Raw genomic sequence first — 25,792 nt, 5'->3', positions numbered from 1 at the left:
TGTTATCTTAAATGCAACAAGGTGGTTGAACTTGAGGTTTACTATAGGAGGGGATATGATCTTTATAATTTCTCTCTATTTTTTGTAACATAACTCCTTCCACTCCTACATACTAAGGGTAGATGAAGGCATTACTATCATTAACTTGACCTCCATAGTCCTGCATGGAAATGGGATCTAAAAGTTTCATCAATTTTCAATCTTTTCAAGACTCAAAATAAATATCACTATTTTATCTGGCTTATCGAGAGATTTCTGATGTTATAAATTTTTTTGAAAACTAATATCCGGATTAGAAGATATGGACATATGAAGTCAATTCATTAAGGTCTTATCAAGATAGCATTGTGCTGCCATGTGACGCCCATGTGTTAGCCCTTCACCTTTCAGGGGAGGCCCATGTCATCCTACTCGTCAATGTGGAATTGTTTGTGTGTGTGTGTGTAAACCTATGATATATGTCATGCCAACGCCTTGGACAATTTATGAAGTACACCCAACAGAGGGATCGAAGACATAGATGAAAATGAATGACCCCCTCCCCCCTTTACTGGTGTCATGATGGTGGGGGGTCCCTTAGTTGATGTTCCACTCCTTTTCATTCTCTAAATTGAATGGTGGTCATTGGCCCAATGAAATTGACAACACGAGGGGGAGGGTGTCACCCCCATGAAGTATGGAGAAAGGAGGGGGTCTCTCAGTTATATTTCTTCCCCTCCATAACCATGTCACCTCTTAGACACATAATCATGTTATGCAGAAGACCTTGCAATCACCACGTAGACCTCTTGGCTACGTTAGCCATCCTATCATTCTCCCAGCCACGTCCTTCCATGCCAGTACAAAACTCCTTTTCCATCATATTCCAGGAATATCTTTGTCCCCTGGAACATAAAACTCCTTGGGGTTCTATCACTATGCTCCTCCTGAAATTGTGAGTTGACGTTACATCCTAATCATGTTGAAGTCATCCTATCCATGTGTCCACTCTGCGTGTGCCATGTGTCACCCATTTTTGGCCCACTTGGACCCTCTAAAAGGTTAAATTAGATTTCCATGTGGCATGCCACTGTTGTACCACATCAACTTAGTTCCATGTTAACTACCACATAGTCTAGGTCCCATCAGGATCTTCCCTACTCGAAAGAATTTACCCTAGGAATTTATTTGTGTCCCCCTTTCAAAACCACAAGGATGACATCACTCCCTTGTCATATCAATGTCACACTATTCACATGACCTCCTCGGGAGTGCCACGTGTCACCTAATTTAGGGCTACTTGTCCCCACTAGAGTGTCCACATCAAAGGACACGTAGTCTAGGTCCCACCAGTCTCTTGTCCTCGCGAATAATCAAATTTTTGTTAACTATTGAAATATTTTTCGTCTCGTGACGTGAATACCCCAGGACGTAACTTCCCCTGACATTTTCTCTAGGTTCAAATGGTATCCATTTTAAAATGTCAGGGATCGATATTTAAAGTGGTGGTTCTGACCCATGGTTGTATGGGCCCTATAAGATACTATTGGGGATTCTTCGTGAAACCCTCTCTCTCTCTCTCTTTCTCTCTATCTATCTCTCTCTCGCTATATATATATATATTGAAATTGTCTCCCATTTATAGTTTTTCCCCTTCAAGAACCATGTTGTCTCCCGTCCATATAACCATGTTACGTGCAGACCCCACAATCGCCACTTTACCTCTTGGCCACATAAATTTCCCTATCATCCTCCTAGCCATGTCCTTCCATGTCTGGAAATAACTCAACTTCCATCATATGTCGGGAATATCTTTGTCCCATGGAACATAAAATTTCCAGGGGTATCCTTGTTGTGCTCCTCTTGAAATCATTGGGGTGATGTGAACTCAGGGTGACGTCACATCCTTATCATGTTGATATCATCCTATCCATGTGGTCACCTCTGAGTGTGCCACATGTCACCCAATTTTTTACCACTTGGTCCCTCCAAAAGGTCAAATCTAGCTACCACGTGGATATGGCACCATGTCAGCCTAGGTCCACTTTATCGACCATGTAGTCTGGGTCCCACTTGTTGGGTTGTGTTATATTCCTTCCACAACTAGTCCATATAGTTAATCGGGGGGTTAGAGGGGGGGTGAGCCCCCCCTTCGTTACGCTAATTATGCAGCGGGGGGGTCACAGGTGGTTTGAGGGGGGCGGGTCGCCCCACTTTATGGGGTTTGGGGTAGTGCCCTGGGAAATTTTTTTTTGGACCCTATATTAGGTTGGGTGGACCTACCTATGGTTTTGTGCATGGTTTTTGCACATAGTTTTGGACACAATGGTTTTTGGTCTATGGGTTTGGACGCTATGGTTTTTGGTCCATGGTATTGGATGCTTTGACATGTATAAATATGTATTGTAACATTGAAAGGAACATAATGAAAAATCAAGCTAGTAGTCCTAGTTTTTGGGATCCAAGGGAAAATCCCTGTGTATATGTGTTTTATGTGTTATGCTCTCGCATTGTTTATTTTCTGTGTTTTAGAATTCGTATGCAGGTAATTTCTGTATGGGGTTAAAACCTACACCACTAGGCTCTTGCCTCCCAGAAATTATTTACCTCGGGCATTTCTCCCTGTCCCTCTTTTGAAACTGCCAGGGTGACATCAGTTTCATTTCATGTTGATGTCATAATGTCCACGTGGACTCCTCGAGGAGTGCCATATGTCACCTAATTTTGGGCCACTTGTCCCTACTAAAGGGTCCATGTTAAGGGCTAGGTAGTTTGTGTCCCACTATGCTCTTTCCCTCATGACTTATCGATTTTTCATTAAATATTGTAATATTTTCCGTCTCGTGACTTGAATGTTGTGGGACATAATTTATTTGGGGATTCTTCTTTGGGTGCAAATGGTCTTCGTTTTAACATGTCGAGGGCCAGGATTTGAAGTGATGGTTACAACCCTTAGTCGCATGGGCCATCTCTACCAGTGCCAAGAATAATTTACTATTCAAGATTATTCCCACAACTCTCTCGCTCTCTATCTCTCTCTTAGTCGCCATTCATTTTAATACAAGGGCTTAATTAGACCTCAAAGATTTACACATCCATTATGTTCAAGAAATTAAGACTTATTTCATGCTCAAAATAAACACAATAGTTTAGACCATTCCTCATAAATTACACATGAAATATTCTATCCATATTCACACATTCATAATGGCATTTTAATAGCATAGAAAGCATACATATCGAATCCACTTGCACATAGAGAAAAATATTGAGCACTTATATTATGATGAAGGACCTGAAAACTGATATTGAGGCTCTAACTCTCCACCAAACCTTCAATTGGCCTGCATTGCAGTCTTCCTTGCAACCAATCACACCGGAACCAAATTCAAAGCTTGAGGAGGAGTGCTTTCAAGGAATTAACCAATACTTCTAATTAAAACTAGGAGTCCAGAGACTATTCCATATCCACCCACCAACTAATTCAAGGGAATCCAATTACTATTCCATCTCCACCCTCTTGCTATTACAAGGAATCGAGAGGCTACTACACCTCCACCCTTAAACCAATAACCTCAATGACCCCATGTTGGGTTGTGTTATATTCTTTCCACAACTAACCCACGTAGTTAACCAGGGGATTAGAAGGGGGGCGGAGCCCCCCCTTCATTGCATTGATTATGTAGTGGGGGGAGTCACAAGGGGTTTGAGGGGTGCAGGTAACCCCTCTCTATGGGGTTTGGGGTAGCGCCCCAGAAAATTTTGGTTTTGGACCCTATATTAGGTTGGGTGGACCTACCTATGGTTTTGTGCATGTTTTTCACACATGGTTTTGGACGCGATGGTTTTCTATCCATGGTATTGGATGCTTCAACATGTATAAATATGTATTGTAACATTGAAAGGAACATAATGAAAACTCAAGCTGGTAGTCCCAATTTTGGTATCCAGGGGAAAATCTCTGTGTATATGTGTTTTATGTGTTATGCTCTCGCATTTTTTATTTTCTATGGTTTAGAAATTGTATGCAGGTAATCTCTGTATGGGGTTAAAACCTACATTTGGTATCAGAGTTGTTTTGGCTTCAAGGGGATGCCTTTGTTGCTGAGGGGTTTCACTCGGGCCTGTGGTAGACCCTGTTCAATGGGAGATCTGCGGGATCCATTCTGGTGGTGAAAGTAGATGGCGAGCAGTGGAAAGATAGAGATCGAGAAATTTAATGGTTCGAGTTTTGAGTTGTGGAAACTCAAGATGGAGGATTTGTTGGTGGATAAAGATTAGTGGATCGCGGTAGATCCGGGTACTAAACCAATGGGAGTGTCTAATGAAGAGTGAAAGAAGTTGGATTAGAAGGCAAAGAGCACAATACGATTGTGTGTCTCAGATTCAGTATTGTTGAATGTATCAGGGGAAGCTACGGTGAAGGCTTTGTGGGCAAGTTAAGGACTTTGTACCAATCTAAGTCTCTGGTGAATAATCAAGACTTAGATTCATCTAAATTGTCAAAATCACCAGGGAAGAGATTCTGAACATGTAAGAAAATGAAAAATTAATCAAATATTTTGATAACTTTTTATAGATCATTAAGTATTTAATAAAATATTCTTTTACATATATTTAACTAAAATAAAATAAGTTTTAAATTTTAATAATTAAAAATAAAAATAAAAATAAAAAATGATGATGATGATGATTAACATCCATTAAGACCAACCAGACCAATATGGTCTATTGGACATTTTAAAAAAAGAAATTAATTGAGATTCTTTAACACTTTATGTCTATGATCCAAAGAATGGAAAAAAACATTTCTAGATCATGGTTGTTTTACTAACTTAACAAGTCAATAAGGTTAGCAGTGCGACAAAAAAATTGAAAATTAGAACTAATATAAGAGTTGGACAATCTAAGAGAAGTGATTTTCATCTTCAACACTCCTAGTATGGCAAAGGCTACACAATCTTTAGACCCAAGGTGTTTTGGGAATAGCCCAATGATGCCCAGTTTGACTTTGAAGCTCATGAGAATTAGTTACAATGTTCATTTTCTTTTTAGCATACGTCAAGACAAGAACATAATTTTGGTTTTTGAAATTGGAGATAATCCCCTCTTATAATAACTAGCTTTTTTTTCTCTTTAAATTTATATAAACATTTCAAAATATATTTTTTTAATTCAATAAAAAATAATTTAATGAAACCATTTCAAAATCATAATTTTTAAGAAAATTAAGGAAATAAAATATAAATTAAAGGATTATTTCAATTATATCAATCAATTCACATAATCGTAAATTAGAATTAAAAATACAACATAATTATGTTTTCTTTAATAAAGTAAAATTCATCCTTACTTTTAGGTAAATTCATAAAACTATATATAAGAAATTGATTGATGTCAAAGGCATCCTAGTAAATCCATGTAAAATGTTGAAATCTCACCAAATTAATAATAAAAAATTATAATTCCATTAAATGTCAATGAAAAAAATCAACCCCTAGTGTGACTTGAAATATTAAACAAAGATATTACATATATATTTGATGAAATAGGTTAAGTGAAGAGGCACGCGTCGTGTGAAAGGAATCATGTCTTTGAGAATATGTATGCTAAGACGGAGAAAACTGTGAGTATTTGACACTAAATACAAGGATGTTGAAATATAAATCAAATTTTTGAGGTGAGACGAAATCACAGCTTTGAAAATATGTAAGCAAGGCGAAGAAAATGTTAAAAATTGAAATTGGTTAATTATTAAACACAAGTATGTGGAAATATAAATTTGTGTGGAAAAAAAAAATGGAAATATCAATTAAAGTTGTGAGGTTAGATGGTGCACACAGGTTTTCATTGACTTTTAGTTAAAAATAGAAGTAACTAGCATTTTCACCAAATGTTGTAAAGGAAATGCCGTAAGTATTTCGAATAACACTTGCATATGTGTTTGGATTTTGCACAAGTTTGAACCATAGTAGTTTTTTAAGGCTTACGATCAATTGTAGGGTGCCTTTGAGGGACACATATTATCAAATTGGCAAAGGACACCCCTAGTATCATAAAATCTCATAGTTCTACATGTAATTTTTTAAATCTTTACTGGGGGTGGATGCTATGAGAAAATGTGATTGGAGATATCTGTTTTTTCCTGAGTTTTTCTAGTGTTTCCAAGGTCCTAAATGACCCCCTTTCCCCCTTGTGCTGACTAGATGGCCCATGTGAATTGAACCTACCCCTTGGGGAATCAAACCATGGCGGAGCCAATAACATCAACCCCTCTTTCTCGAATCCCAACTAGGGAAGCCCCTGTTGACTTTGAGGAAAGGCACAAACATATTATTGAGTGCAATATCGTACAAAATTGTTCATGTGGCAATGGCCACATTGGTGCGGCCAATAATGTCATCTCTCCCTTTACCAACAAGGGAGGCCCCAGTTTAGATATCAGTTATCATTTCTGTGTTGTTGAGCCATCTATCTCGCTTCATGATTCTTCCGAGTCCTCAACAGTTAACACCTGTCATTATGCAAACCATAGATTTCACGGTCTGCCATCTGACGATGTGGAGGAATTTCCAGTGGGTTAGGGTAACTACCACATTTTGTCTGGCCTCCTGCCTCTCATTCAAGTTCCCCTCGCGAGGAGGTCTTGGCTCTGCCATCCTTGGGTCTCAGAGACGCCTATCTCTGCAATCTTTGTTTCATTCGAGCTTCTTGTAGACCTGATATCAGTGTTTTTCCTTCCCCGACCGAAGAAAGGGTTTCTTCCCTATTGTTTACGTCTAGGCAGTGGCTCGACTCTTCTCTTATGCGAGGTTTAAGGTGATGCAAGTTCTTGTTTTGCATTTATTTCGTTTCTAAGTTTTCAATTTGTTAAATCTCGCAACCCTGCTTGTCTCAGTTGCAGGTATGGCCGCCGTGGCTTCCCCCATCTCTCAAGGTAATGACCGGGTCATAGATGAGTATATTTTCTTCCTCTTTGAGCATATTTCCGGCACTGAAAGTTATAGCCTTCTTTTAAGAAAATCTCCCTCAATGACTGGGTTCTTTTCTTGTGCATGGTTAACGACGAGGGTTTGGCTTCAGACTCCAGGATAACCCAGTTCCCTTCCACCTCCTTGGCTCTCGTCATTGCATGGGCACCGAAGCAACCAGACTCCAGGTGCTTTGAAACTCTTTCCCAGTTGGGGTTTGTCCATAATGAGGGAATTCGTTCTCTGAAAGATTATTTTTGAAGAGGCTTTTTAGATATCAGTTGTCGTTTCTATGTTGTTGAGCCATTACCGATAAACCCCACTACTAATTCACTAGAATTCAGGGTATTACTATTATTGCTTATTATGTTAGTTTGTATAATCTAGATGTAAAAAGGGAACACTACTTAATTGAAACAGATTACTCGTTTTTCCAGTTCTGGGGTTTCCAAGATTTATTATTTGAAATTAAGTCTACAATTTCTGTTTCGACAGTTGCTATTTTAATTTATGTTCTATTGCACTTACGAAAGGCCTCTACGACTTGTAGAGTGGATGTTCTTTCATAGTAAGATTTTGTTTCTATATATATATTTGCAAATTCTTGAGCTTCTCTTGCTAGGGGTTCCCTTTCAGTGTTTTGTTTCTTTTCCGTTCATTTCTAGAATATAAAAACCCCTTTTATCACTGAATTTCATGCTCTAATTTCCTCAACAGCTAATCCCAGAACCATTCTCAGGTGAGAATGGTTGTTATTCAATGATTGGCTGTGAGGAACAAATCTGGGTCGGTGTTATTTCTTTTCAAGATTTACTAGTTATTATTAACTGTTTAAACAATTTCTTATGTGTTCAAAAATAATTCCACAAGTTAATTTTGTCGACATTAGTATTTTGCAAATAATTTTGAATTTACAGTTTGCTAGTAAATACTTGGTTTTCCTAATTACATATAGAAATTTATGGGCTCTAACAACCTTCCTAGATTTTCATAATCCTTATTCATTTCATAGCGATTTTTGTCCGTTAACTCAATTACAAGTCTCTTTTGTCTCCTGAAGATTATATCTTAAATATATGCTTCTACATCAAGAATTGCTTCATAGAAATCACAATTCATAAATAAGTACAGTCTCACTTAGGGGAAGTTCATCCATCCATGATGTCACGCTTCTCGGGGGCTTGCTTCTAATGCCAGGAAAACATCTGTGGTGAGCCTTTTATTGTTGGAACTTTTCATATCGTTGTTGCGCCTCTTGAGCCGATCGAAGCCTCCGAGAAGCCACTCTACTCCACTCTGAATTGCTCACGATATATGATCCCAACAAATAATCCTCCAAGAAGCTGCTCTACTCCACTCATCCAATTTTTTTAAACCAATTCAGATTAAACTGGAATTTTTTTAAAACCAATTCAGATTAAATTCATAATTGACTAATACTGTTCATAACTGATTAACTTATTAATATCAATCTCTGATTAACTAATTAGTACCGACGGTAGTGAATGTTTCAATCGTCTAACGCCTAGATCAATGACTCACGACAATACAGGTGGCATGGGAAGGGATTCTTTTCAAAAGGGAACACCTTATAGTGTAATTATATAAATCTCATTTTTAGGATGAAAAATCACGATGGTGGAGGAAGATCCATATGAAAGGCAATGGGAGGTTATGACAAACCTTCAAGGAAGCTGATGATTCTAAAAATATCAAATAAATTAAGCAATTGTGCAGAATGTAGATGCATGTCACCATTTATCTATTAATAAAGAGTGGTGTTCTACATATTCCTGCATTGGCCAGAAATATGATTTCTGTAAGCAAGCTGGATGATGCAGGTGTAAAAACAGTGTTTGAGATGGATACTTGCAAGATGGTTTGGAGAGCAATGGTATTGATGCAGGGGAGTTCAGATTGGAACTTTGTACAAGTTGCAAGGTAGCACTGTTGTTGATGGGTGCAATAGTTCTGTGGCTCCTAAAAGTGGAGCAGAAAATCTAGTGGTCTCTGGAGAGAAGACCATGCTGTGGCATGAAAGGCTTGGACATATTGGAGAGAAGGGCCTTCGAATACTTCATGGTAAAGGTATGGTAGAAGGTATGAGTAATAGCTCTCTGGATTTTGATTTCTGTGAAAATTGTGTATATGGGAAGCAGAATCAGGTGAGTTTCCCCTCTGGTGGTAAGAGGGTGAAACAAATATTAGAGCTTGTGCACAGTGATGTGTTTGGACTTGTGAAGGTTCCATCACTGGGTAAGTATGTGTACCATGTATCATTTATAGATGACTTCTCAACAAATACATGGATATATTTCCTTAAGAAGAAATCTGAAGTCTTTGATAGGTTTAAAGAATTTAAGGCTCTAGTGGAAAACTGGATAGAGAAGAAGATAAAGGTGCCAAGGACAGATAATGGTGGAGAGTTTTTCAGTAAGGAATCTGAAGAATTCTGTAAGAAGTGTGGTATAGCATGGCAGAAGAATACTCCATATACACCTCAACAAAATGGAGTTGTAGAAACAATGAACAAGACGTTGATGGAAAGGGCAAGAAGCATGCTTAGTGGTGTCGGGTTAGGACAGGAATTCTGGGCAGAGGCGGTGGAGATAGCATGTTACCTAGCCAATAAATCACCTTCATCAGCGTTGGAGGATAAGACTCCACAAGAGATATGGACTGGTAAGAAACCATCTCTTTCACATCTGAGGGTATTTGGATGTGATGCATATGTACATGTTCCAAAAGAGAAACGAACCAAGTTGGATAGCAAATCTGAAAAGTGCATCTTTATTGGGTATAAGGATGTTTTAAAGGGTTATAAGCTTTGGAACCTAGTAACAAGGAAGGTTGTGTACAGCCGAGATGTGGTGTTCAGGGAGGTGAATGATTTTATTAAACATGAAGTCCAACCAAAGGAACCTAAGAAGATAGAGTTTGAGCTAAAGGAGGAAGAATCAGACTCTACAACGGAGGAGGAATCAAAAGATGAAGAGCCACAAACTCCAGGTGTGAGAAGATCAGTTCGAGAAAGAAGGCAGCCAGAAAGGTATAGTCCATCTGCTTTCTGTTCAAATTTTTCTTTATCTATTACTGATGATGATCCCAGAATTGTGAAGGAAGTAGCAGATTCAGAGGATGGAAAACTCTGGAAAGAGGCCATGGTTGATGAAATGGCATCTTTACACAAAAATGAGGCTTAGGATCTGGTGGAGTTGCCAGCTGGAAGGAAACCTATTGGCAGCAAATGGGTGTTCAAGAAGAAGACAAATGCAAAAGGAAAGGTGGAGAAATACAAAGCTCGGTTGGTAGAAAAAGGTTATTCCCAAGTGCCGGGAATTGATTTTGGTGATATTTTTTCTCCTGTTGCCAAGGTAACTTCTATTAGATTACTTTTATATGTTGTTGCTGCTTTTGATTTTGAGGTAGAACAGATGGATGTGAAGACTGGTAAGAAACCATCTCTTTCACACCTGAGGGTATTTGGATGTGATGCATATGTACATGTTCCAAAAGAGAAACGAACCAAGTTGGATAGTAAATCTGAAAAGTGCATCTTTATTGGGTATAAGGATGTTTTAAAGGGTTATAAGCTTTGGAACCTAGTAACAAGGAAGGTTGTGTACAGCCGAGATGTGGTGTTCAGGGAGGTGAATGCTTTTATTAAACATGAAGTCCAACCAAAGGAACCTAAGAAGATAGAGTTTGAGCTAAAGGAGGAAGAATCAGACTCTACAACGGAGGAGGAATCAAAAGATGAAGAGCCACAAACTCCAGGTGTGAGAAGATCAGTTCGAGAAAGAAGGCATCCAGAAAGGTATAGTCCATCTGCTTTCTGTTCAAATTTTTCTTTATCTATTACTGATGATGATCCCAGAATTGTGAAGGAAGTAGCAGATTCAGAGGATGGAAAACTCTGGAAAGAGGCCATGGTTGATGAAATGGCATCTTTACACAAAAATGAGGCTTAGGATCTGGTGGAGTTGCCAGCTGGAAGGAAACCTATTGGCAGCAAATGGGTGTTCAAGAAGAAGACAAATGCAAAAGGAAAGGTGGAGAAATACAAAGCTCGGTTGGTAGAAAAAGGTTATTCCCAAGTGTCGGGAATTGATTTTGGTGATATTTTTTCTCCTGTTGCCAAGGTAACTTCTATTAGATTACTTTTATATGTTGTTGTTGCTTTTGATTTTGAGGTAGAACAGATGGATGTGAAGACAACATTTCATCATAGGGATCTGGAAGAGGAGATCTACATGAAGCAACCTAAAGGCTTTGTGGTGAAGGGTAAGAAAGAACTGGTATGCAAGTTAAAGAAGTCTCTATATGGGTTAAAATAGTGACCAAGGATGTGGTATCAGAAATTTGATACATTTATATGGGTACTTGGCTTCACTAGAAGCAAAGCAGATCATTATGTGTATTTTAAATTAATTGGTGACCGTGTTATTTATCTCGTCTTGTATGTGGATGATATGTTGCTGGTTGAAAATGACAAAGAAATTATCCAGGATTTGAAGACCCATTTGTCCTCCAAATTCGACATGAAAGATCTTGGTGCTGCAAACTATATTTTGAGCATGGAAATTAAAAGAGATCGGACAAAGAGGAAGCTCTGGTTAAACCAGAGGAAGTATGTCGAGACAATATTGTAGAGGTTTAATATGTAGGATAGTAAATTGGTGAAGGTTCCTATTCCTGTAGGTGTAAAGTTATCTGCTGAACAGTGTACCAAGACACAAGAAGAGGAAGAGGACATGTCCCATGTTCCATATGCAAGTGCAGTCGGTAGCTTGATGTATGCGACGGTATGTACTCGACCAGACAGTGCACATGCAGTGGGAGTATTGAGCAGGTTTATGTCAAAACCAGGGAAGGAGCACTGGACAGCTGTGAAGCAGGTTTTCAGGTATTTGTGTGGAACTAGTGATTATGGTTTGTGCTACCAAGGAAGACCAGGATTGGACAGAGTGTTAGATATTTGTGGCTTTGTTGATGCAGACTGGGTTGGCGATCTAGATCAGAGAAGATCTACAAGTGGGTATGTGTTTAACCTATTTGGAGGTGTAGTCAGTTGGATGAGTAAGAAACAATCTGTAGTGGCACTATCAACTACAGAGGTAGAATACATTGCAGCCACTCTTGCAAGCAAGGAAGTAGTTTGGTTGCAGAGATTGTATTCAAGTATGGGGTTGGTATAGGGAGCTATAAGGATAGATTGTGACATGACAACCAAAGTGCAATTTTCTTAGCAAATAACCCTGCATATCATTCAAAGACAAAGCACATTGATGTTCAGTATCACTTTGTGAGGGATATGATAGAAGACAAAAAGGTGTTGCTGGTAAAGGTGGACATTTTGAAGAATACTGCAGATGCATTGAAAAAATTTGTAAGCTCTAAGAATTTCTCTTGGTGTAGAGAAACAATGGGCGTTGCAGGGCTGGATAAATGACTAAGCTCTCTTGTGGCCCCTTGTGGAAAGAAAACAACAAGTGGGAGAATGTTGGGTTGTGTTATATTCTTTCCACGACTAGCCCATGTAGCTAACCGGGGGGTTAGAAGGGGGGCTAAGCACCCCCTTCGTTGCACCGATTGCGTAGCGGGGGGAGTCATATGGGGTTTGAGGGGTGCAGGTAACCCCACTCTATGGGGTCTAGGGCAGCACCCCAGAAAATTTTGGTTTTGGACCCTATATTAGGTTGGGTGGACCTACCTATGGTTTTGTGCATGTTTTTCGCACATGGTTTTGGACGCGATGGTTTTCGGTCCATGGTTTTGGACGTCATGGTTTTCGATCCATGGTATTGGATGCTTCATCATGTATAAATATGTATTATAACATTGAAAGGAACATAATGAAAAATCAAGCTAGTAGTCCCAATTTTGGGATCCAGGGGAAAATATTTGTGTATATGTGTTTTATGTGTTATGCTCTCGCATTGTTTATTTTTTGTGGTTTAGAAATCGTATGCAAGTAATTTATGTACAGGGTTAAAACCTACATCCAACCTAAGCTAGGAATCTGTTGTTGTTTTGTATTTTTGAGGTTGAGGGAGTAAACACACTGGACAACATCAATACCACTTTGGAAGATGGGATCTAGCCTTGCTAGCTTCAGAGGGGGATCTCTCTGTAAAACTTAGCTATTTTTGGTGTAAATTTTAGGCTAGTTATTACTGTATTGATTGTCTTTTATTGGATTGCTTGATTGATTAAATTGTTATAATTCCATTGGGCTATGGAGTCTAAATATTAAATGGATCTGCATCAAATTTTGAAGGAGTTTCGTAGGGCAAGCTAGGTTGCACTAGTTGGATCTTTCAGAAATTTAAATGGATTATGAAACATAAGAAATGTAATATTCAGTAAAAACTAAGGAGCAATGAAGGATTCCTCAATTTGACTTCATAGAAAACATATAAATTACTAACAACTAGAATAAGGTGTTATGTATAACATATCTTATTCATCACAGTTTTTGTTATGTAATTAAGCTTTTCAAAAATGATTGAGAAAGGAGACAATGATTAAACACATAAACTGAAGAAAAACATCACCATTTCTTACACCACATGAATCCTGTGAAGAATGTCCTTGTATTATGGATGCTTCCAGCAACTGGAAAATTACAATTCGCAGAGGAAATTATATTCAACAATCAACCTTTATTACTTCAAACTATGAAGTATTTATACAAATTCTAAACTAAAATATCTTGAAAAAACATCAAAATTTGTTTACAAATATCTCAAATTGTCTTACACAAATAGAACTAAAATATAGGACATTCAAAACTAATGAATCTACTTGGCCCTATCTTTGCAGATTGTTGGTGACAAATAAGAGAAATTTGAATTTGATATAAACTCTCATTTGATAACAACATTTATATTTATAAGCTTTATGAGTTGCTCTAATGCTGGTATGCTCCCGAGCTTCTCACATCCACTAACTTTCAACCATTCCAAAGAAATCAAGCATTCCACACCTGAAAGGTCTCGTATCTCACGGCATTCCCCAACATCTAATGTTATAAGCTTTGTGAACTGCCCCAGCCCTGGTATGCGTATTATATTCTCACAACCACTGACAATCAACAACTCCAAAGAAGTCAAATATTCCACACCTAGCAGCTCCTCTATCTGACGACATCCACTAACATTTAGATGTGTAAGCTCTGTGAATTGTACCAACATGATAGAAAACATTGAGAAACACTGAATACTCTATGAAAAAGCTTGTTTATTACATTACAAAGCACATACATTTATACAAAACCTATTATAAGGATTCACATCCTGTCATTTACTCTTTATCTAAATCCGCTGACTATAGCCGAATCCCGCTCACTGAAATTAAACTTGGTGACATGGGAACAGTGGGTAGCATCGTTGGCTGCAGTCATGATTAATGTTCTAACACCTCCCCTTAATCAAGACAGCGTAAACTTTAATTTGCCTACTGGTCTAAGTCTCAGCTAGGCTTACAACAAAACATTATATTTTTGCCTTCTTGCTAAAGGATTTGTGCTTGTTCATTTGTTGTTGCAGTTTCATCTTCACCTTTCTGGATTTCCTTATGAAATTCCTTACGTACTTAACATCAACAACCTTTTTTGGATTGGGATGTAATGCAACATCCTGAATAGTGAATACAAGATAATCCAATCCATGCTCTCCCCACTTTCTATGAGGAGCCACCAAAATGCACTCATCTTCGAACATGAGCGGCCTTCGAACAACATCCATTGTAGTATCCTCCACTGTCGCAGAAATATTAGAAGCAAATCCAATCACATTACTACCAATTGGGTTCACGGACAAGCAAGTTTTGCTCTCATATGGAATGGACTCCAGCTCTGGATCTTTATGATCATCAATAAAATCATTCTGTTGATATAATAGTTCTTGCGACTCAAAAATATTACCTGAATAAAAAATATTCCCTGGCCCAAAAATACTTCCAAATGGGCTCTCTAAAAATACATCATCAAAAGATCACTATCAAACATTATTGCACTCATTTTCCTCCAATCAAACGTGTGACTTCCACACTGTAGCAATCACAACCAACTCTTTCACGGAAATATCTCCACACACAGAGTCAGATATCAGGTAACAATGTTCATTGCCTTTTTCAAGCTTCACAATCCACGAGCTCTGGCAGCTTCGTCAAATAGTAGACATGACAAACTTTACTCCTCTGCACTACAACAGTTCAATCGAAAACTCCTATGGTTTCACGCCTCACTTCACATCACAACCAACAATGGCTTCTTCAATTGACAACACAACTCCAGGGCTTCACTGGTCTTCAATTTGTAACCTAACTTCAGTTCTTCACAAGATAGTTATATGCACTCCTCCTCTTGTAGAATAATTCTTGTCAATTCATCAAATGTAGAGGGCTTCTCTCTAGCTGAAAGACTTGAAACAAAAAATTGATAATCTTGCACTAAGCCATTTAATATGATGGTGACTAAGTCAGTATTAGACACCTTTTCACCAATATCTCCTAACTTATCACTTAAATCTTTGACATGAGATATGAAATTGCTAATATTTTCATTTTCTTCCATTTTTAGAGATAAAAGCTTAGTCTTCAAAAACCTTGTTTGTATTTGTTGTTTCATACAAACCCTTCAACATATCCCATGTTTCCTTTGATGTCTTGCAATCTCTGATGTGAGGAATAATGTTGTCCTTTACAGACATACACAACAACACCTTTTCTTTCGTCTCTCATTTCTCCCAATCTGGAATAGAAGCTGCGACAGTGGGTTTGGGCTCATCCCCACTCACAATGGACCAAAAATTATAACCTTCTAAAATAGTTAGCAACTTGAATTTCCAATTCACATAATTTCCTTCATCGAGTTTGGTGGATTCATTTAGATAAGTATTAGCCAATAAATTTGACATGATGACAAAAAAAAAATCTTTCTCCAATCACAAAATGTAATCAAATGCACCAGATCTAAAGCCAAATGCACCCAAATTCACCAAATCTCAAAAGGCTTTCACCACATACACACCATAAAAATATTTAATAACTCCTTTTCACTACTAAAAATTTCCACCAACACTCCTTTTTTTTAATACCTTTCACCACTTTAAAAAAATTCTTGAAAACCTTATCACGCATGATAATCTTCGCATTAAAAAACAAACACACCCTTTTTTAATTTTTCTCACCACTCATTCTTTTCACCACTTAAAATTCTTTTCGGCAGCTTCAGTGGCTAGGAAACACACTTTCCTCTCACAGAACACACCTTTCATGCACAACAGGAGCCACACCACTCCGCCTCACCTCACAGCTCACCCGAACCTTGATACCATGACAGAAAACATTGAGAAACACTGAAGGCTCTGTGAAAGAGCTTTTTTATTACATTACAAAGCACATACATTTATACAAAACTTATTACAGGGATTCACCTATTGTTATTTCCTCTTTATCTAAATCCGTTGACTATAGCCGACTCCCACCGACTGAAATTAAACTTGGTGACATGGGAGCAGTGGGCGGCACCATTGGCCGCAGTCATGATTAATGTTCTAACAGAACAGAGGTATGCTCTTGAGCTTCTCACGTCCACCAACTATCAACTGCTTCAAAGAAGTCAAGTATTCTACACCTGGCAGCTCTTCTATCTGACGGCATCCATGAATATTTAGATGTATAAGCTTTGTCAGATGCCTCAACACTAGTATACCCTTAAGCTTCTCACATCCACTAACACTAAACCTCTCCAAAGAAGTCAAATATTCCCTGCCTGGAAGCTCTTGTATCTCACGGCATTGCTTAACATTTAGTACTGTAAGGCTTGTGAGCTGCCCCAATCCTTGTAATATCTCGAGCTTAGCACAATCTTGAACATTCAACCACTTCAAAGATACTAATGTCTCAATATTAGGAAGCTCGTCGACATTTACACAGTTACTAATGTCGAAATCTGGAGGTTTCGGCAGACCAAAAAGCCATTCTAGTTGCCTCAATTTAGCACACCCACTCAAGGAGAGTCATTGAAGGTTGGGACAAGCACCCTCTTCAAAAAATACCTCCCTAATTTATGTTCCTGACAGCTCTAACCTCTTGAGTCGAAACATGCATCTATCATTAGAGGAGTTCAATTTATTCAACACTTTTCCCCCTTCTGATGATAGGAGTGTTTCTATTTCTCCTTCAAACCTTTTAGATGGAAATTCACGTAATGGACAACCTGATACTACTAAAGATTCTAGATTGTTCATATTGAGAAAAATCGGTGGTAAGTATTCTATCCCACCATCCTTTATTTTCAAATGTGTCAACTGAGTCAACAAATCAATGGAATCTAGCAAGGATTTCAATTGTGGAGAAGTAGAGAGTGATAAGATATTCAAGTTCTTGAAGTCACCGATCCAAGTTGGCAACACTTCCAACAAATTGCTACTTAATTTCAGAACTTCTAAATTGCAGAGGTCTCTAATAACGCTTGGAAATTCTTTTAATTTCGTTCCCTGCAAATTTAAGGTTTGCAAGGACTGTTGATATGGGATTTGGGGAAGCAAATTGAGCGCCTTCCTATAGGATGAAAGATCCAAGTATCCAGCTTTGTAATATCTCCTAGAGTTCCCTTGGAAATGGTCAAACTCAAGCAGCCCCTTAATGATAGATGTTTCAGTTGAGTTAACTTTTCAAATGAGTTGGGAAGCATTAGCAAAGAGGAAGCACCTTCCAAATCGATGAGATGGAGGTTTGTTAGCTCTCTGAATGCAACAGACAATGACACCAGGATTGAAAACCCTTTGAAAACTAAGTATTTCAACGAGCGCAGAAGACAAAATTTGTCGGGCAACGTTCTGGCTGTGATTACTTTGGAGTGATTATGTATGGCAATTCTTCCAAGGTAGTTCAACGTTCCTATAGACCTTGGAATCTCTAAAAGGGAAGCCCAGATATTTAACTCTCGTAGTTCAAGGGGGAATGCTTGCAAAGATGATGTTTCAACATAAGATCGTATTCTACAAATGAGAAATTAAAGAGAAATTAAATGAGGAAAGCACAAAAGGCACACATGTTTTCCTACTTGAGATTCATGTGGCCACAGTGTGTTCAAATTTCTTCCCTCCATTTCTAGAACTCTTAAATTCTTCAACAGCATCCATTCCGGCAGGGCAACGTGGGAACATCTATACCAACAGAGCCATAGGAGATGTGGTGGCTACACTCTGCTCAATATGTCGTCTAAATGAAGTTCTTCAGTTGCAACAAGTTGCAACTTCCTCATACCAGGAGATTGGAAATTATAGAATAGATGCCTAATTTTTAAATTTTTGATCCGCGATTTTCATGAGCTTGTGGTATTTGAAAGGGGATGTTCATGCCTAAAGAAATCAATGGAGGAAAACACTGTGCTAATTCCGTGAAATTCGGTTCCTCCCTATTCATTGATGAAAATTTTATGGTAAAAATATCTATCTTTTCTCTTAAATTAAGGAATTTTAGAGATTAAAAATTAATTAAACTGAAGAGGAAGGTTTGGAATACGAAATAATTACAGGTGATGATTGCTGCAACAAATCGTCAGTGTTGTTGGTCATCAAATCCCAAATATGATGGGGCACAAACACTTCTTTAGCAATTTTTCTTCCTAGATCTTTGATGTGATGATGCATATTTATTTTATTTTCATTGTCTACATCTAACAAACACTTGCCTTGCAAATTTTGTAACCCCGAATTACCCCATATTATGATTGCCTTATCTCTGTCTTCTCTAATGAAGAAACAAGCAATATCTAAAAATATTGATTGATCCTTTTTAATAAGCGAGTCACAACTGATTCTAAGACATTCCTCTATCTTCTTAGGTAGTGTGTGTTGAAGTCAATCCAATTTATCTGTCCAATAGGATTTGTCATGGCCACAAACGAGTGGCCCAACTACTTTCAATGATAATGGAAATCCGTTACCCGCTCTAGAAAATTGATCTACCAAATTTGCAAATTCAGGTAGTGGAAATGGTTGACGAAAGGCATAAGAACAGAAAAGTTGTTTAGATTGCAAGATATTTAGTCTAGTTAGATTATAAATCGATGACTCTAGCACTCCTGCTCTTTTGAGGACATTCGTATCACGTGAGGTAACCAAAATCAAGTTTCACGGCTAAGGCTATTTTTTATTGGCAAAAGCAGATGTAGTTGATTAGCATCGCTTACATTGTCTAAAATTATCAGTGAGTGACAAGATAAGGGATTATGTTCAAGTATCCCTATATCTTCCTCTGAACACTCCGTTTCAACATTTAGAAGTTTCAAGTCTTTAATGAGCTTGCTTTGCAAATAAGTCAGAGACTTTTCTCTAACCTCAAATAAAAAGGAGGATTTGTTGTAAATCGACCTCTTAAAATTGAAGAATAATTTGGCCAGTTTCGTTTTTCCTATCCCACCAACACCCACAATCCCCATAACTTCTCCTTCAACACGATCTTTTCAAATTCTTCTAATTTTAGGTCCAACCCAGTTGGGTATTTGGCCACGGACAACAATGGTCATTTTGAAAAGATATTCAAAACTCTATGTGGGACCTTATCCATGAGCTCGCCCTTGTCCCTGAATAATATTCATTGGTAAAGTAAAATAAATAGTCAAAAACGCCTTGTAAACATAAGCACCTTATATAATTCTAACAAATTTAACACTGACACAGAATGAGAGAAAACGGAAAATCTATTGGAAAGGGAGAGGAGACAAAAAAAAAAATTCACACATAAAACCTACAAGTCGTCACTCTTCTATTGATCACAGAAAACTTGATTCTTACAATGAACCCAATGAAGGGTATTTAAACTTTTTCATTGTAATTCGACCTCTTAAGATTGAAGAATAATTTGGCCAGTTTCGTTTTTCCTATCCCACCAACACCCACAATCCCCACAACTTTGGATTTCACTTGCTCCTCCTTCAACACGATCTTTTCAAATTCTTCTAATTTTAGTTCCAACCTAGTTGGGTATTTGGCCACGGACAACAACAGCCGTTTTGAAAAGATATTCAAAACTCTATGTAGGACCTTATCCAAGAGCTCGGCCTCGTCCCTGAATAATATTCATTGATAACGTAAAATAAGCAGTCAAAAATGCCTTGTAAACATCAAGCACCTTATATAATTCCAACAAATTTAATACTGGCACAGAATGAGAGAGAGAACGAAAAATCTGTTGGAAAGGGAGAGGAGACAAAACACAAATTTCACACATAAAACCTACAAGTTGCGGCTCTTCTGTTGATCACACAAAACTTGATTATTACAATGAACCAAATGAAGGGTATTTAAACCTTTTCGACTAGTGACTCCCCTAAAATATCGTGACATGCATACACACTTGACTTAGTTAACTCACACTCTAATTATGGACTGCACTTAACTATTTATCCATCACTTGACTTGACTCAACGCTTAGTTAACCGTCTCTCTAATTTTAGCCAACTCCTCATGCGGGAGAAATTACAATTTCTGACACTCCCGCTTAATTACGACCATATGACTCAACATAACTCAAACATGACTCAACTATCACTGACACATTCCTGCTGGTCTATGTCTCATCTAGGCTCACAATGACTTAATACTTTCACAAATTTTCAAATTCTTTTTCTCTTCTTCCAAATTTTATATCCTTGAAATTTCTTCATTCTCTGTTGTGGGTTCTGGTTGTAGGCTCCATATTTCTTTACTTTTTTTTGCTGCAATTCTTCTTTGACATTTCTTGAATTTCTGCTGAAACAAAATCTGATCTTGTCTAGTACACCTTCCTCTTCAAATATTCATTCAACCATGGACTGCTACCACAACATTGCATCTTCAAATTGTCTTCTTTGGTCTACTTCTTGCGCTTCATATTCCTGACTTTCTTTCTGCCATATTTCTTGATAGCAGAATCTTATCTCTTCTTGACTCCATTGCTAAAAAATGGTTTTAATGCATTCATCTTTGTCTTCAAAAACATCCATATCATTCTTTTCACTTTCATCATCAGGTACTACTACTTTTTTCCTGTAATCTGCACACTCAAGATCATTATTCACCATTTCATTCAATTCTTTTATTCCAATTGTTTCTTTAAGACTCACATCAATTTTTTCTATTGGTTTTTGAATCCATTCTTCAATGAGCTTCAAATATGCATCAAATATATTAACAACCTTTCTTTCAACTTCTGCTCCCATGCTATTCTGAACACCTGTATATTCGAAAACAATGTTAAAAACATCTTTAATATGACTCTCTTCAGTGAGAGCTTCTTGCTCTAAATCTGTCTTCTTTTCAACTGCATGGAGGTTGTCTTCCAATGTTATGCTATTAGTGGATATTCTCATCAAAAACTCTTCAATCACTTTATCATGTTCTTGATCATCAACTCCTTCTAGATGACATATTGCTTCATGAGCAGTTCCAACTGCTTCATATCTTGCTGCTATAGTGGCAACTTCAACCTTCAATATTTCATCAAACATTGTGCTTACCATGTTGCCACAATCAATCCTTGTTTCAAAAAAAAAACCACACATATCATCAACATAATGTCCATTCACACTTTGGTGGGATATCCAAGCATGCAAGTGCTCTTTGACAATTTCAACTTCACTAAATCCATTAGCTACGATTGGATTCACCAATTCATATATAACTTTGAAGTCATCATCCACATCTGTTTCGTCACAGTGGGATTCACCATCATCTGCATCATCCACATTACAGTGGAGCACTTAAGCATTTATATGCTCTTTCTCTGCTTCACACACAGAGGTTTATGCTTTTCTCTCTGCAATCTTTGTTGCATCTTCTTCATCCATATGCATGCTTGCATAATGGGTTTGAATTTTATGGTCTTGACAACCATCATCCACTTTTTAGTGGGATTCTCCAACTCTGTTGTCCTCTTAGAGTCTTTCTCATCTACTCTCAGATCTGCAGCGAATTTATTTTCTTGTGACATAACCTGTTGTTGTATGTTTCTCTCCCTTGCACCAAACTCTGCTTCTAGGAACTTCCATGCTTCCTTGGAAGTTGTAGCTTTTTCTACATTGCACAAACACTTCTCATCCAATGCTTGTTTTATAAAATTCAATGCTAAAACATCACATACTGCATCATATGGGTTGTTAGATTTGTACTCAATTAACTCTCTAGCTCGAAGAAAATTTAGCATCTTGATAAACCAATGATCAAAATATTTCCCTGTAAACATTGGAGGTGTTAGCAGATCAAAGCTACATCAATCATCCTCAATTTCTTCTTTGTCTTCTCCTAGACTTCTCATTTCCTTGGCTATGATTTGAACCTCTCTAACCATGGCAATGATCTTTTCCTCTTATTTTCGATTTCTTTTCTTAATATGCTTCAGTTGCACTTTGCGACCCATGATTGCAGTCTTTCCTCTGTTTTATAGATTCTTTCCTGATTGCATGAGACTATCTTCTATATCGCCCTCGAAAGAAAATATTATTTTCAATATACACCCCTGTAAGGCAGAATATTCACCCAAAACACTATCATGTTTGACAAAAACCAAATAATTTTGTAGAAAAACAGACTTTACAAAGCCCTAAATTCTCTTGCCAATAAAAACCCTGTAAAAATTTCTCCTTTCTAATATGAAGATTCCAAATTGTATGATTTTTTTAATTAAAAAAAACTTTAAAAAAAACTGTTTTCCAAAACCCTTTCCAAAAGGCCCTTTTTGAAAACTTTAATAAAAAACCTTTTCACCACACCTTTAAAAAAAAAAACTTATAAACCTCATGTATTAAAAAAGGCCACTTGAATTTGATCTTTTAATAAACATCGTGACCTTTTATAACTTTTCGTGCTCCAAAAAATAACTACCGAGTGAGAAAAACAAATATGAGAAAGGTACTCCACTTGGGTAGGGAAAGGGCTAACGAGCCTGCCATAGGGCATTAAATGCCCGCTTAGCTGCAAGCTCGATAGCCCGATAACGCACACGCGCCCGATCACTAGATAAATAAAAAATAAGCGCGTGTGTTATCGGGCTATCGAGCTTGTAGCTAAGCGGGCATTTAATGCCCTATGGCAGGCTCGTTAGCCCTTGCCGAGTTTGTTAACTTTGAAGTACGCCTTTGAAAACTTACAAAACTCCTTCGAAACATCAACGAATGGTTCACACTATCGCGTTGTTTTGATTCACACATATGCGGGATAACGCCCCTCACGAAAGTGAAGTCCTGCGTTAATCTCGTAATGCTACAAATCTACCTTTGACCTGCGTATATGCGAAACACAAGAAGTCTATGACTGTTAACGCGGCTCTCTATTGATCCCTTGTTCGTTATAACACCTTGTATGCAACCTACAAGGTGCGTTATAGCATTCACCACGAGACAAAATATATTTCTTTCCTCTCACATGGATTGTTGTTAATGTGTTCTCCCTCACTCTAATACCAATTTGTTCGAAAAGGAGAGGAGACAAAACACAAATTTCATGCATAAAACCTACGAGCTGCGACTCTTCTATTGATCACACAAAACTTGATTCTTACAATGAACTTGGTGAAAGGTATTTAAACCTTTTCGACTAGCGACTTGCCTAAAATATCTTGACATGCACACACTCTTCTATTGATCACACAAAACTTGATTCTTACAATGAACTCGGTGAAAGGTATTTAAACCTTTTCGATGGTGATTCATCTAAAATATCTTGACATGCACACTCACTTAACTCAGTTATCTCACACTCTAAATATGGACTACACTTAACTCTTTATCCATCACTTGACTTGACTCAACGTTTAGTTAACTAACTCTCTAATTTTAGCCAAGTCCTCATGCAGGAGTAATTACAATTTCTAACAAAATCCTCACCCATTAAAATATTTCAGCTCGAAACCACTCAGATCTGCAGCATATGAAAGTGTTGTTCTCCAACTTTGAATGGTATCTAAGTCATAGCGTGGCTCACCTTTACCAGTTAGAAGGTCGAATGTTCTCTTCCTCTAGAGATTCTGTAGGGCCTTTCGCGTACTCTCCGCTTTCATTGTATGGCGGACTACAGAGGGATCCACGTTGAAGAAAATGGTAAGAATGGTAGCCTATGAGTTTTTCATGAGAAAAAGCTCATTCAAGCACCAACTAGACTTCACGTAAGTTGGAGAGAAAATTGCAATGTGGACAGAGGCAGTTCGGATAACTTGTTATATTTGGGAACACATATTGTGACCCTCCTCCAATTTCTCCCTATCCAAAAAGACATTCAATTCACGATCAAGAAGGCATCTATAGAGATCGTGGGTGAAGGTGTTTTTTAAGTCCAACACCCCCCCCCCCCCCCCCATGGTTTATGAACACTTGGTAACAGGGCAAAAAAGTCGAGGCAAAAGAGGAGGCTATGGAGGAAGCATTGTTACAGTGATTGAGGATGGTAGTTAGATTTTCAATTGCTATTGTAATATGGAAATAATATGCCCTAGTACACAAAAATAATAATAAGAGGATGGAGCAAAGGCGATCCAAGTTTGATTGGTGGACTGTGGAAGTACAAGGGAACACATATTTAAACATACAGTGGATGCGTTGAGCATTGAAATGATGTCATCTGGGTACATTGATACCCAATCTCGATGACTGGAACTGCGAAACTTTCAAAAAAAAAAATCTAACGTTGGCCTTTAGATACTCAAAAATGTGTCTCGATGGTTGTAACTATGAAACTTTCAAAAAAATATGGAGTTGTTTTTAGTGCGACTTCCAGTGTGAATTGGGTGGAAAATTTTGACATGAAATATTGATTTGTTTTATTTACATTGTTTTTTTAACTCTATATATGGATTCAGCACCCTGAAAACCCCTAGGGCACTTTGAATGTGTAGGGGTTACCCATCAAGCTTGTGATTTCAATAAATTCTTGCTAAATTTTAGAGAAATTAGACTGGAAAAGTTTCCAAAAGTCTCACTAAAAACAACTCGAAAAAGTATTCAACGTTGCTTAGGTATCAGTCAAGGTTCACTCAAATCCATTAATAGAATGGATAATAAAATTAATTAATTACATGTCCCCTTATTGGAATTGGTCACTTAAATCAGTTTTTAATTAATCATTTTAATCGTATGGCCTAAATTGAAAGATGTCAGTATATTCTCGTCATCGTCACTCCATCAACGAATGAAATTGAAAACAATAACTTTCTTGCCTATCTAAATCACATGTTTAAATTATACTTAAATTATTTTTTTACAAAACATGATTAAAATTTCACTATTCCTATTGTTTATAACCACCTATCATAATTAATAAAAAATAAGTTAAAAAAATGAAATTTATGTCACTCAACCATTTTCCAAGTGTTTTGGACACTCCATTACTCCAATGGCTTCCTATGCATTACAAATTCCCTTGGCCACTCCATTATCTCGATGGATTCCTATGCCTTACGAATTCTCTCGCCATTTCGTGGTTAGGTTGGTTTCATTTCTAATTGGTGAATGTTTAGTATCTATTAGTGGTTGCATAAGCGATCTCATTGATCACTAAATTATGGTGCATGTTCAAATGCATTAAACCCTGACTCTTTGGATTTCTAAAAACTATGCAAGGTAAATTAATGAATTCTAATTATATATTACATTATCATGTGTTTTATGATTTTTCTTAAAACCTTGTAATGATAATTCTTTTTTTCACATTATAACAGATCCAGAAGTAGATGTAAGGGTTGCTTCAGATTGCTCTATTCCTTTTTATTTAACTGTTTATTTTGCTATTTTGATGTTTCCTTGTTTCACAAACATTGTGGTTATATATTTTCTAGAAATGTAACAACTTATTTAATAT

At 37.5% G+C, this 25,792-nt stretch overlaps 1 long non-coding RNA gene across 1 annotated transcript in view; it reads left to right on the top strand.

Annotated features, from left to right (window-relative positions):
* Nucleotides 1–6,501: 6,501 nt before the first annotated feature.
* The window catches only part of LOC149216072 (uncharacterized), a 154,586-nt gene continuing 135,295 nt past the window's right edge, over nucleotides 6,502–25,792 (top strand). The window contains exon 1 of the long non-coding RNA XR_016250529.1: nucleotides 6,502–7,138. This is a non-coding gene — a long non-coding RNA (uncharacterized LOC149216072). The remainder of the gene's footprint in view (nucleotides 7,139–25,792) is intronic.

This window comes from Pinus tabuliformis, chromosome 1_1 (assembly GCF_031772625.1).
Source record: "Pinus tabuliformis cultivar Carrire ecotype Pingquan chromosome 1_1, CPIR1, whole genome shotgun sequence".
NCBI classification, from domain to species: domain Eukaryota; kingdom Viridiplantae; phylum Streptophyta; class Pinopsida; order Pinales; family Pinaceae; genus Pinus; species Pinus tabuliformis.
The sequence above is the reverse complement of the archived record's forward strand: the minus strand, read 5'-3'. Positions and strand labels throughout refer to the sequence as shown.